This window comes from Capra hircus, chromosome 8 (assembly GCF_001704415.2).
Source record: "Capra hircus breed San Clemente chromosome 8, ASM170441v1, whole genome shotgun sequence".
NCBI lineage: Eukaryota > Metazoa > Chordata > Mammalia > Artiodactyla > Bovidae > Capra > Capra hircus.
In genome coordinates this window covers 4652220-4667521 of record NC_030815.1, presented here as the reverse complement: position 1 = coordinate 4667521, position 15302 = coordinate 4652220, and the positions used below count along the sequence as shown (strand labels likewise).

The following is a 15302-nucleotide window of genomic DNA, read 5'->3' as shown; positions in this document are numbered from 1 at the left end:
GGTGTTGAAGACTCTTGAGTCCCTTGGACTGCAAGGGGATCAAACCAGCCAATTGTAAAGGAAATCAGTCCTGAATATTCATTGGAAGGACTGATGCTGAAGCTGAAACTCCAATATCTTGGCCACCTGATGCGAATAACTTACTCATTGAAAAGACCCTGATGCTGGGAAAGGTTGAAGGCAGGGGGAGAAGGGGACAACAGAGGATGAGATGGTTGGGTGGCATCACCGACTCAATGGACATTGGTTTGAACAAGCTCTGTGAGTTGGTGATGGACAGGGAATCCTGGCATGTTGCAGTCCATTGGGTTGCAAAGAGTCCGGCATGACTGAGTGACTGAATTGAAATGAAGTGATAGCTGTTTTACTTTGTTGTATGGCAGAAATTGAAGCAACATTGTAATGAAACTATACTTCATTAAAAATTAATATCCTACAATAAGTGATAATGGAAAAGAATATTTAAAAAGAATGTATCTGTGTGTTACACTTAGTCATGTCTGACTTTTTGTGACCTCATGAACTGTTGCCTGCCAGGCTCCTCTGTCCATGGGATTTCACCAGGCAAGAACACTGGAGTGGTTTCCCATGCCCACGGAACCCCAAGAATACTGAACCTATCCCTTCTCCAGGGGATCTTCCCAACCCAGTACTCGAACCAGGGTCTCCTGCATTGCAGGTGGATTCTTTACCAGCTGAGCTACCAGGGAAGCCCAAAAGAATGTATGTATGTATGTTGTATACATGTATGTGTATATACATATATATATATGTATAATTTAATCACTTTGCTGTATAATAGGAATTAATAACACAGTAAATGAACCATACAATAAAAATATATGAGGAAAAAATATAACTATACAGAACTATATACAATAACTATCCAAAATATTTAATTCTCCAAAATATAATTATTGTCAATGAGTCAATAAGGTTTGGTGAGTACCTCTCCACAGTTTATACTTTTTGAAATGAAAGACATCACTTCATTTCTACTTTCCCAATATTTGCCATTTAAAGAAGAGTTTCAGCAACAGTTAATGAATAAATCAATAAATGAAAGAAGATTTCTTGATTAAACTTTTTTTTCAATAGAGTCTTCTACAGTATAGTTAATTCCCATTCCAAGGGCCATTGCCTCAGAAATCCAATGTAGAGTCCTCTTTCTATCAATGTATGTAACTCTTCAAAGTGTGTGTGTGTGTGCACGCACATGCGTGTGCCCTTTAATTATGTTTTTATCATGATTAATTGAAAGACATCACTTCATTTATATTTTCCCAATATTTTCCATTTAAAGAAGAGTATCAGCAACAGTTAATGAAGAAATCAATAAGTGAAATTTGGGCCATTGCCTTAGAAATCCAATGTAGAGTATGTATTCTATCAAGGTATGCATCTCGTCAAGGAGTGTGTGCACGCCCTTAAATTACTTAATTATGTTTTTATCTACTTTAAGGGATGGTGTGGTGTGTATTATACACCTTCATAACATTTAGTTTTGTTGTAGTTTCATGAAATCTAGCAGTTTTATGATACTTTGGGTGACAGTTAGGAAAAGAGATCTATATCTTTGTTAAGTCTGAAACTATTCTATTTTTTTTTTTTTTTGAAACTATTCTATTTTGAAATGCTATTTGGTGAAGCAGTTCATGAAAGATTTAAAACTCCTTAAATGTATTCACTAAGTTTTGTTCATGATACAAATGACCAAATACATCTGTGTTCTCTTCTCCCCACTGCCTGGACGGTTCCTCATGCCCAAAGGGAGTAATTGTAGATAAAATTAAAGGTTGACATGGCCCCCCACCAAAGTTTCAGAACCAGAGGGTAGTTGAGCTGGGATGGGAGGCCCCATTCTGTTGGTTTCTGATGCCCTCAGCTTTGAGGTGAGGAGGAAATTTGGAGGTCCAATCTGATCATAAGCCCACCGCTAGGTCGCCTCTGAGATGGTTCTCTGATTGGACGCTGTGAAATGAACGATGCTGTGCCTGTGAGCCTTGCAGACACAAGCTTTATCGCCTTCCTTTTGAAGAGTGTTGCAGTGTCTCATTCCTTTTTACAAATTATTGGATGACAATGACTAGTGAAGATCCTTTTGGCTTCCCTGGCGGCTCATTCTTTCAGTGCTAAAGAAAGAATCTCCTGCCATGCCGGAGACCTGGGTCTGATCCCTGGGTTGGGAAGATCCCCTGGAGAAGGAAATGGTGACCCACTCTAGCGTTCCTGCCTGGAGAATCCCAGGGACAGAGGAGCCTGGCAGGTTACAGTTCATGAAGACCCAAAGGAGTCGGAAGCGATTTGGCAACTAAAAAACAACAGTGAAGACCCTTTATACCATTAGACCCTAGACAGGTAATTCCAAAAGAGCAGCTGTCTGAGCTTTAGTGTTGTAGAATTCGGATAAAATTTGAATTATAATGACCTGACATATTTTCTAAGACCTGCTAACTTGAGGTTATTCATTTTTGTACCCACTAAAAATCATATCTTTAAATGTATTCCTCTCTTCCCTCAACTTCTGCATTTAAGAAGAGGATCAACAACAATGATTAGTCAACATCTAATAATTTGTAAAAAAGGGATGAAATTGTGCAATACTCTTCAAAATAAAAATTACAAAGTTAAAGCTGTTTATTGAAATATCATCAGAGCAAATCGAATGGCCAAGTAGCTCCGTGTTAGTAAATGTGTTCCTCCTGCTTTGTGAAAGATTTTTTGTTAATTTGTGTTTTTACAGTGCCATGGAGGAGTGATTTTTCTTTTCATCAAGTTAGTCAAGAAATCTCTTTTATATAATTAAAGAAGAACCCTCTTGTTGAAATCCTTCTTATCTCTGTTTTACTGAAGAAGTTCAGTAATATTTGGACAAATAGGATATTTGTCTTTAAAAATTGTATTCTCTACTTGCCAACAAAGGCAGCTTTGGATTTTAAATTATGCTTTGATTGCATTTTGATAGTAGAAATTATATTACTGAAAGGTAGCCTTGCCGTTGACCTCATGGAGAGATTTTCCATGTTATCTTTTAAAATGACAGGTTTATAAATCATTCTGTAGTGAGCAAGGAGACTACCCATTGGACATAGATGCAATTTCTAGAATGTAAGGGGAAATCATTTTAGTAATCACAGGGGTAACATCACAGAATTAAGTTCATTGTATAAGCCAGGCAAACATTGCAGAACAAAACCTGAGACTCCTTAAATAGAGGAGAGGAAAAAAAGTGATTCTCTCTGCAGTCCACAGATGGCAATGAAATTGCATATTTTATGAAAAAAAATCATTTGAAGTAAAAGTATCATGGATAAGATTTTTATTAATCCAGATAAGAAGTATGGTGAACAGAGATTTTGATGTTTGGAAATTCTCTCTTTGGGGAAGGTGGTCCCCTGCCTATAATAAGAATTAATCTCTTTTCCATTTCCCTAGATGACAGGGAGTCAACTGCTAATATTCAAAAGCTTAAAAGTGCTTCATCATAATTTACCTTCACAACTAAATAAAAATTCTGACTATATATCATCATGTCGATTTCTGTGGGTCTGTTTCTATGGCTATGCTTCATGCCCGCACTGTAATTTAGTCCAGCCATAAATGTAGTAAAACTACTTGCATGAAGCACAGTTTATATGTCAAACTGTGTTAAAGGAGTGTATATACTTCATTAAACAGGTCATAATTTTATAAAGAGACAAGGAAAAATAAAACTGACTTCAAAGTTAGTTTCAAAAAGGACAGAAAGTACAAAAGAGAAATTAGCTCTCTTTTTCTAACTCAGAAGCATTTGCACTGCAATTTTATATACTGAGAAACATGCTTCAGGAGAATAAAACATGCTTCAGGTTTGCTCAGACTCATGTCCATTGACTTGGTGATGCCATCTAAACATCTTATCTTCTGCTGTCTCCTTCTCCTCCTGCCTTCAATCTTGCCAGCATCAGGGTCTTCCCTAATGAGTCAGTTCTTCACAATAGGTGGTCAAAGTACTGGAGCTTCAGTCCTTCCAATGAATATTCAGAACTGATTTCCTTTATGATTGACTGGTTTGATCTCCTTGCAGTCCAAGGGACTCTCAAGAGTCTTCTCCAACACCCCAGATCAAAAGCATCAATTCTATAGTACTCAGCTTTCTTTATGGTTCAACTCTCACGTCCATTCATGACTACTGGAAGAACCATAGCTTTGACTAGATGGAAGCAAAAGTCTTCATTTCATGGCTGCAGTCACCATCTGAAGTGATTTTGAAGCCCAAGAAAATGAACTGCACTTTATTTCCCCTTTCTGCCATAAGGGTAGGATCATCTGCATATCTGAGGTTATTGATATTTTTCCCGGCAATCTTGATTCCAGCCTGTGCTTCTTCCAGCCCAGTGTTTCTCATGATGTAATCTGCACATAAGTTAAATAAGCAGGGTGACAATATACAGCCTTGACGTACTCCTTTTCCTATTTGGAACCAGTCTGTTGTTCCATGTCCAGTTCTAACTGTTGCTTCCTGACCTGCATACAGATTTCTCAAGAGGCAGGTCAGGTGGTGTGGTATTCCCATCTCTCTCAGAAGTTTCCACAGTTTATTGTGATCCACACAGTCAAAGGCTTTGGCATTGTCAATAAAGCAGAAATAGATGTTTTTCTGGGACTTTGTTGCCTTTTTGATGATCCATCAGATGTTGGCAATTTGATCTCTGGTTCCTCTGCCTTTTTAAAACCAACTTGAACATATGGAAGTTTACAATTCATGTATTGTTGAATCCTGGCTTGGAGAATTTTGAGTATTACTTTACTAGTGTGTGAGATGAGTGTAATTGTGTGGTAGTTTGAGCATTGTTTGGCATTGCCTTTCTTAGGGACTGGAATGAAAACTGACCTTTTCCAGTCCTGTGGCCACTGCTGAGTTTTCCAAATTTGCTGGCATATTGAGGGCAGCACTTTCGCAGCATCATTTTTCAGGATTTGAAATAGCTCAACTGGAATTCCATCACCTCCACTAGCTTTCTTCGTAGTGATGCTTTCTAAGGCCCACTTTACTTCACATTCCAGGACATCTGGCTCTAGGTGAGTGATCAAACCATTGTGATTATCTGGGTCATGAAGATTTTTTTGTACAGTTCTTCTGTGTATTCTTGCTAGCTCTTCTTAATATCTTCTGCTTCTGTTAGGTCCATACCATTTCTTTCCTTTATTGAGCTCATCTTTGCATGAAATGTTCTCTTGGTATCTCTAATTTTCTTGAACAGATCTCTAGTCTTTCCCATCCTGTTGTTTTTCTTTATTTCTTTGCACTGATCACTGAGGATGGCTTTCTTATCTGTCCTTGCTATTCTTTGGAACTCTGCATTCAAATGGGTATATCTTTGCTTTTCTCCTTTGCTTTTCACTTCTCTTCTTTTCACAACTATTTGTAAGGCCTCCTCAGACATCATTTTGCTTTTTAGCATCTCTTTTTCTTGGTTGTGGTCTTGATTCCTATCTCCTGTACAATGTCACAAACCTCTGTTCATAGTTCATAAGACACTCTCTTTATCAATTTAGTCCCTTAAATCAATTCTCACTTCCAGTGTAGAATCATAAGGGATTTGATTTAGGTCATACCTGAATGGTTCTGTGGTTTTCCCCACTTTCTTCAATTTAAGTCTGCATTTGGCAATAAAGAGTTCATGATTTGAGCCACAGTCAGCTCCCATCTTGTTTTTGCCGACTGTATAGAGCTTTTCTATCTTTGGCTGCAAATAAAATAATCATTCTGATTTCAGTGTTGACCATCTGGTGATGTCCACCTGTAGAGTTTTCTCTTGTGTGGTTGCAAGAGGGTGTTTTCTCTGACCAGTGTTTGTATGGGTCAGCAGTGGGCTGCCGTGGGGACAGGGGCTCTGGGTGCAGCAGACCTGGGTAAGGCATCAGCCCTCTTGGAGGAGGTCGCCATTAACCCCAGCATAGAGCTGCCAGAACTCACCCAGGACTGAGGCATAGACTCTTGGAGAGAAGAAACAGGACCTTGTGCACTAGGACCCAGGAGAAAGGAGCTGTGACCCCACAAGTGACTGACCAGACTTGCCTGTGAGTGTCCAGGATTCTCCAGGGGAGGTGTGGGTCAGTGGTGGCCTGCTGCAGGGTTGGGGGCACTGAGTGTAGCAGTACAGGCATGGGATCTTTTGAAGGAGGTCATCATTATATTCATTACTTCCACCATAGTTTGGCCCCAGGTAAATAGCAGGCAGGGAACACAGCTCCACCCATCAACAGAAAATTATTTTAAAGATTTACTGAGCACATCCCTGCCCATCAGAACAAGATCCACTTCCCCCTCAGTCAGTCTCTCCCATCAGGAAGCTTCCATAAGCCTCTTATCCTTCTCCATCAGAGGGCAGACAGACTGAAAACCACAATCACAGAAAACTAACCAATCTAATCACATGGACCACAGCCTTGTCTAACTCAATGAAACTATGAGCCATGCCATGTAGGGACACCCAAGATGGACGGGTCATGGTGGAGAGTTCTGACAAACTGTGGTCCACTGGAGAAGGGAATGGCAAACCAGTATTTTTGCCTTGAGAACCCCATGAACAGTATGAAAAGGCAAAACGATGGGACACTGAAAGATGAACTCCCCAGGTCAGTAGGTGCCCAATATGCTACTGGAGATCAGTGGAGAAATAACTCAAGAAAGAATGATGGGATGGAGTCAAAGCAAAACAACACCCAGTTGTGGATGAGACTAGTGATGGAAGCAAGGTCCAGTGCTGTAGAGAGCAATATTACATAGGAACCTGGAATGTCAGGTCCATGAATCAAGGCAAACTGGAAGTGATCAAACAGGAGATGGAGGGAGTAAACATCGACATTCTAGGAATCAGAGACCTAAAATGGACCAGGTTGGGTGACTTTAACTTAGATGACCATTATAGCTACTATTGTGGGCAAGAATCCCTTAGCAGAAATGGAGTATCCATCATAGTCAACAAAAGAGTCCGAAATACAGTACTTGGATGCAATCTCAAAAATGACAGAATGATCTCTGTTCATTTCCAAGGCAAACCATTCAATATCACGGTAATCCAAGTGTATGCCCTGACCAGTAATGCTGAAGAAGCTGAAGTTGAATGGTTCTATGACCTACAAGACCTTTTAAAATTAACGACCAAAAAATTACCAGGGAAGCCCTTAAATATCTATGTGAAGATTTAATGCATTCTTGGTCAAGGTGAATAAAATTTACTATAAATAATATATTTAGAATAAGAATTCATTTCAAAATCAAGTTGAATAAAATATGCCTTCATTTAAGTACCAAGCCTTGATTTTGCAACTATTGTCTAGGCTATTTTACTAGTGCTGAGAAATTAATTGATTTAGTTAAAAGTTTTACTTTTCTCCATCAGTTCAGTTCATTTCAGTTGCTCAGTTGTGTCCAACTTTTTGCAGCCCCATGAATTGCAGCACGCCAGGCCTCCCTGTCCATCACCAACTCCCGGAGTTCACTCAAACTCATGTCCATTGAATTGGTGATGCCATCCAGCCATCTCATCCTCGGTCGTCTCCTTCTCCTGCCTCCAATCCCTCCCAGCATTGGAGTCTTTCCCAAATGAGTCAACTCTTTGCTTGAGGTGGCCAAAGTACTGGAGTTTCAGCTTTAGCATCAAAGAACAAGTCCTTCCAAAGAACACCCAGAACTGATCTCCTTTAGAAGGGACTGGTTGGATCTCCTTGCAGTCCAAGGGACTTTCAGGAGTCTTCTCCAAAACCACAGTTCAAAAGCATCAATTCTTCGGTGCTCAGCTTTCTTCACAGTCCAACTGTCACATCCATACATGACCACTGGAAAAATCATAGCCTTGACTAGACGGACCTTTGTTGGCAAAGTAATGCCTCTGCTTTTCAATATGCTACCTAGGTTGGTGATAACTTTTCTTCCAAGGAGTAAGCATCTTTTAATTTCATGGCTGCAATCACCATCTGCAGTGACTTTTCTCCATAGTAAGTAGCAATACCATATGGCTACAGTAGGGAGACATACCTGGGACCACTTCTATTTGAAGTAGAAACAGATCACAGATAATATTTAATAATTTTTAAGAACAATGCATGTATTTAAATACATATATTTATTTATTTAATTAGATACATTTTTGAATGTAGTATGGGGTTCTGAAATTGATTTATTGGGTCTCTAAGTTGCACACTACTCACTGGCTTCTGGAAAATTTATGAAATTGAGAGAAGAAAATAAAATCTCAGATGATTAATGAAGATTCAGCTTGTACTAAAAGCACAGATCACACAAATCAAGATGTTTCTCTTTTCTCTGTGCACTTGCAATTTTTTCTCATTAAAAATGTATGGATTAAAACAGAAATTTGGGGAAAATAGCCAGAAATAAAAACCCATGTAATCCTTTGACAGAATTAAGAACTATTAACTTTTTTGCAATATATATACTTGCATACTTTATTGGAGAAGGCAATGGCACCCCACTCCACTACTCTTGCCTGGAAAATCCCATGGACAGAGGAGCCTGGTGGGCTGCAGTCTATGGGGTTGCTAAGAGGGGGACACTACTTAGCGACTTCACTTTCACTTTTCACTTTCACTTTTCACTTTCATGCATTGGAGAAGGAAGTGGCAACCCACTCTAGTGTTCTTGCCTGGAGAATCCCAGGGATGGGGGACCCTGGTGGGCTGCCGTCTATGGGGTCGCACATGACTGAAGTGACTTAGCAGCAGCAGCATACTTCTTTATATATATGTGTGAATTATATTTATGAATTATATTAATAAAATACCTACACATGTATATATACATGAACAATAATTTATTGTGTATATATACAATCTATACATGTATATGTATATATACATATTATGTATGCATAATATGTACATATACATAATATGCACGCATATCTATATATGCATATATATGCCTGTATGCATATACATAAACAATAAATATTTATTATTTATGTATGGTAGTGTTGGTGATGGTTTAGTCGCTAAGTCGTGTCTGACTCCTATGACTCCATGGATGTAGCCTGCCAGGCTCCTCTGTCCATGGGGATTCTCTAGGCAAGAATATTGGAGTGGGTTGCCATTTCCTTCTCTAGGGGATCTTCCCAACCCAGGCATCGAACCCAGGTCTCCTGCATTGTCAGGCAGATTCTTTACCAACTGAGCTATAAGGAAAGCCCCTTGTTTATGTATATATACATATAAATTTATGTAAAATAAATATGTATTGATATTTCTATACATGTGTATGCGTATAAACACATCTACAATAAATAATTAAATGTACATGTGTTGCTGCTGCTAAGTTGCTTCAGTTGTGTCCCACTCTGTGTGACCCCATAGACGGCAGCCTACCAGGCTCCTCCGTCCCTGGGATTCTCCAGTCAAGAACACTGGGGTGGGTTGCCATTTCCTTCTCCAGTGCATAAGAATGAAAAGTAAAAGTGAAGTCGCTCAGTCGTGTCCGACTCTTTGTGACCCCATGGACCATAGCTTATCAGGCTCTTCCGTCCACGGGATTTTCCAGGCAAGAGTACTGGAGTGGGTTGCCATTGCCTTCTCCAGGGGATCTACCCTACCCAGGGATTGAACCCGGGTCTTTGGCGTTGTGGGCAGACGATTTATCCTCTAAGGCACCAGGGAAGCCCTCAAAAGGTAGCAGTTTTATATATGTGTATGTTTTGTATGTAAATACATATATATATGTATGTAACATATTTTATATATATTTCTTAATTTGTATATGATTTTTCAAAAAAGCATGGAAAAAAGCATCACAAGACAATTAAAAAACTGGATTGTCTTTTGCTAATTTTAGAACTGATTACTTTGAATAGATGGACTATTACCATTTTTTCAGTATTTGCGTGCTATGTTCAAAGTTGCCTCAGTCATGTCTGACTCTTTGTGATCCTAAGCACTGTATGCCATATGTATGGACCCATATGGACTGCATGCCAGGCTCCTCTTCCATGGGATTCTCTAGGTAAGAATACTGGAGTGGGTTGCAATGCCCTCCTTCAGGGGATCTTCCCAACCCAGGGATCGAACTCATGTCTCTTATGTCTCCTGCATTGGCAGGCAGATTCTATACCCACTAGTGCCACGTGGAAAGATTTTCAGTATTTAAAGCTTCTAAATAGCTCAATTCAGTTCATTCATATGCAGAAAGCAAACAGAAGAAGAAGAAAAGTTGGCAGGGCAATGATAAAAATCCCTCAAAAGCATTTCTGAAATCAAGCCTAGGAACACAAATTAACATTGCTATATTTCTATACCATTGAAGATAATCCTAGAAAATTATTCTTTATGGATTGAATACATTTTTTCAATTGATGTACCGACCCCTAGTTTTTGGAATTTCCAGTTGTTTCCAATTATCACTATCATAGAAAACACACACACACACACACACACATATATTTATTTACTTGATCACAGCAAGGAATACAATCTCTTTGCCTTCCTACCTTAAGTTTCTTTCTTTATATCAAAACACAATTCAAGCAATAAACAGATAACAAAGGCTAATCTCATCTGGAGAGGACAGTGCCAGGCTCTAATGTATCAAATCTAGTAACACTCCCTCACACCTGAATGGGAACACAATCAATGCCTCATCTGTCATTTCTCCCACAAATGCCACTTAAATATTTATTCATTTTATTCATAAAAGATTAGTACCCCTGAAGTCTCATTATTTGACAGCTCACTTTCCCACCAGTCTTCGGAATCCCTTCTTAAGCTGACACTGACTAATAATTTTCAATAAGTATTAACTCTGGCCATGCTGGCACTCTCATCCCAGACTTCCAGCAAAAGAACTGTGAGAAATGAATTTCTACTGTTGATAAGCCACCCAGTTTATGGTATATTTGTTACAGCAGCCCAAGTGGACTAGGGCAACATGTAAATAGGAAGACTTCTGAAGACTTTATATTAACTATATCAAACTTATGAAATGCAATATTTTTTAATGATCACATGTCTGTAGAATCTCTCTCACAGGTACACTTATGTACATCTATGTACATTACCATCTTGAGAGTCCTTTGGACTACAATGAGATCAAACTAGTCCATCCTAAAGGAAATCAGTCCCAAATATTCATTGGAAGGACTGATGCTGAAGCTGAAGCTCCAATACTTTGGCCACCTGGTGTGAAGAACTGACTCACTGGAAAAGACCCTGATGCTGGGAAAGACTGAAGGTGGGAAGAGAAGGGGATGGCAGAGGATGAGATGGTTGGATGGCATCACCGACTCAATGGATATGAATTTGGGCAAATTACAGGAAATAGTGGAGAACAGAGGAACCTGGCTTGCTGCAGTTCATGGGGTTGCAAAGAGTTGAACACAACTTAGCAATTGAACAACAACACTCCCATCATTTTTTAATTCCATCTCAAATGTTAAATCTTTATGCTTACCAAAGTTTTCTTACTTCAACTGTTAGTAATTATATAGTAAGTATCATGGCAGAAAAAAAATCAGCCTTAAAATATGATGCTGAAAGACTGATTATTTTTAAATGTTAATTTAGATGTTATTATTTTTAAATTAATAAAGAACACTTTTAATTTCCAAATGAAGAATCTTTTGTTACTAATTCAGAAAGTAAGTGGACAAAATGGACTGAATTACATCTTTAACTACTGCATTAAATAAAAGGCTCAAGATTAAAATTTTTAATTAGAATTAAAAATAAAGCAGCATTCATGCAGTTCTGTGAATACTTTCTATTTTTCATTCAACTCACAACAATGTATTCCCACTGAAAATCCTCATACTTCCTAGATGTTGGGACTACATTTTTGTTGAGCCAGAGTCAAAGGTTTCAAAAACACAATTATTCAGGTGAGTCGTTTTATTGAGAATTAATCTTAAGAAAGGAGAAAAGCCACTGGGTTTGGGCAAAGGGTAGGAATCATTTCTTGTTTTCAGGAAACCCTCACCTAATTTGAGGTACCATAAAAACTCTTGGAGGGCACAGGTATTCTCTGGGTTTACTGGTCAAGATAAAAGTTGGGAACCCATGCATTTATGACATATAAAAGATATACTGCTTCTGCTGCTAAGTTTCTTCAGTTGTATCCAACTCTTTGTGACCCCATGGACTGTAGCCCACTAGGCTCCTCTGCCAATGGAATTCTCCAGGCAAGAATACTGGAGTGGGTTGCCATGCCCTCCTTCAGGGGATCTTCCTGATCCAGGGATTGAAACCGTGTCTCTTACGTCTCCTGTATTGGCAGGTGGGTTCTTTCCCATCAGCAACACCTGGGAGGCCCCATAAATGCCATGACTCCCACATTATCCTATGTGAATAAAAAACCAACAATTTTCATAGTTATAATTCACTTTCATTAAACTGCTTGAAAATAATTTTCAACATAAAGAAAAAAGCACAGGATTTGTTTTTAGTGGTTACTAAATTATGGAGCTAATATAAAATTGTGGCAAGGAGAAGCACGAAAATTTAGACATTTTTATAGACTTCTGAAAATCAGATAACCTGTATATTGATTTTTATTGTAGTAACCATGACCAGCCAACAAACTTCACCTCCTAAATCTGACTCTATTTTTCACTGAATTTTTATGTATAGTTTCTCTACTGAAAAGATTTCATAATGAAAAAAACTAGAATAAAGTATACCTCCTTATCAAATTTTTTATACCTACCATGTGGGACACTGAATTTACAACAATAGTAGAAGTGTAAAGATAATGTAAAATTCTCTTAAATTTTTGAGTTCTCAGCAGAGACCTGAATAAATTGGCATTAGCCTATAAACAGAATAACTAAGGATATGCCAGGAGTGAAAATCAAATACCCTCTGAAAGTAAATACAATCAAATCAGTCAGGCAATCATCATACTTCATTGAGTACAGCAGGGTCACTGATGGGGTTATCATGGAGAAATCTTATATACCTATTAATCTATTAATCCATAGATCACCTTTGTACCATCCAAATATTCTGGCCTTCCATATAGCTATATAAGGACTTTTGCCTATCAAACATTTTCAGTTAAGTTAAAGTAGGGTTTCTTTTCAGAAGACACTATATTCCATCATCCAATGTATCTTTAATGAACAATGATGCTCCTTGAAAGTAGAAGGGAGGTTATTCATCTGCTGCTCAGGTTGTTAGGAGCTCACATGTGCCTATTTTGTTTAAGGGAAAACTTGTCCTGGCAATAACATGCCTGGGTCCCAGGGAAGCCTGACATGTCAGCCAGAAGGATGAGGAGGAGCTGTCTCTGAGAACTGAGGGACTGATACTTGGAGGAATGATGCCATACAGCTCTCAAAACTGCATCTCCTGTTATTCTTCTCAAGTTTTTTCTCTTAGGAACCAGATACTTCACATGTTCTATGACAAAATCATTTTGCCTCTTCTGAGATGGTGGCACAAATACTTATCCTCATTTGATACAAGAGTAAACAGAAGTCGAGAGAACTGTATGTGTTTTCCTAAAGCCAAAAAGCCAGCAGCAGAGATTCAAATCCACACAGTCTAGCACTAGAGTCAGAGAACTTTTCAGCATATAATTTTGTTCCTATAAGACCTGGAGACACAAGTGTTTCACAGAAATCCCTTCATTATCCAGGTAAGTTTCTGTTCCCCAAAAACCTTTCAGCTGGAGCAATATTTTCTTCCTTTAATAACTGAGTATTTCTAAGGACATTTGTTTCTACCTCTTCCCTAAGAGAAATTGAGGATCTGAGGTTCTGGATATTTTAAATTATTGAATTGTCTTCATAGAATTACTGAAATAGCCAGTGAAGTTCTGATACAAAATTCTTTATGAAAAAGAGTATTTTACTTCTTTAAGATAAAATATCTGTTGATTACTGTTAGTTAAAGGTATGCTTTTTTTCAGTAGTCATGTATGGATGTGAGAGTTGGATCATAAGGAAAGCTGAGTGCCAAAGGATTGATGCTTTTGAACTGTGGTGCTGGAGAAGACTCTTGAGAGTCTCTTGGACAGCAAGCAAATCAAACCAGTCAATCCTAAAAGAAATCCGTCCTGAATACTCGTAGGAAGGACTGATATTGAAGCTGAAGCTTCAAATCTTTGGCCACCTATGTGAAAAGCTGACTCATTGGAAAAGATGCTGATACTGGGAAAGACTGAGGGCAGGAGGAGAAGGGGGCGGCAGAGGATGAAAAAGTTAGACAACATCACCAACTCAAAGAATATGAGTTTGAGCAAACTCCAGGAGATAGTGAAGGACAAGGAAGCCTGGCTTGCTGCAGTGCATGGGGTGGCAAAGAGTCAGACATGACTAAATGACAGAACAGTAACAACAGTGTTAGTTTTTGCCATTAGTATGGTCTTTTGATCAACATTGAAAATCAATTGGCAAGGTTCCTTTGAGACTTTGCTGGTAAGGTTCTGGAAACATTGCATATTTCATCTACCTAGTAATGTATGCACCACTGAATGACTCAGGATTAAATTTTTCTGACATTTCCTTTGGGTTGGCAATGCAGAACTAACACATCAAGGGTAGTTTGAGAGTAAGTATTTGCAAATTACATTTGTCAGAAATTATTCTCATCATGTGTCAGCAGTTCCATAGTGGTCCAAAGCTACATCAACATTGAATGTATTAAAATTTGAGGACTGTGATGGTTCTTTTTAACCTAGTCTATAAGTTACATATTTTAAAATAACATGCATATTATTTTAATGGGTTTAAGATGTTTAAGAATTATTGACTTGGGGGTTCATGTTTGGGAACGCATGTAAGAATTAAAGATTTTAAAATTTAAAAAATAAAATAAAATAAAATAAATTGTATAAAAAATAAAACATTTACTGTTATATGAAGAAAAAAAAAGAAATATTGGCTTGTTGTGATACAGTTAACCACTCTTCCTCTCTATTTTGCTAGTAAAATATTTTACCTTATTCTGTGTATTTTAGGTTTTAATTTATACTTGTTTAAGATGGCCAAGATTTCTGGTTGGCATACCTACCCTGTTTATAATCAGAGCTTTTGGGAGTTGCAAAGTAAAACCTTTTGTATTTCCCACTTCTCTGTAATAATTCAACACTGCTAATTACCCTTTCTGCTTTAGACCTCCCACTTGAACAAAGTATTACATTGGAAGTCTTCAGGTCATAATTAGTTATATTTATTCTTTTCCCTAAATAACACTGCTTTTGTTCTGGTCACTAACATCTAAAATGTCTACAGTTGCACTGCATTTCACTTGAACATCTGAGAGTATGTTAAAACCATTATTTGGAAATCAGGATATTACAAAGTCGGCAA

At 38.2% G+C, this 15302-nt stretch overlaps 1 protein-coding gene across 1 annotated transcript in view; it reads right to left on the bottom strand.

The window, feature by feature from the left end:
* Positions 1-15302, bottom strand: part of GALNTL6 (polypeptide N-acetylgalactosaminyltransferase-like 6) — a 1585403-nt gene that overhangs the window by 765956 nt on the left and 804145 nt on the right. The gene's annotated exons all lie outside the window — the stretch shown is intronic.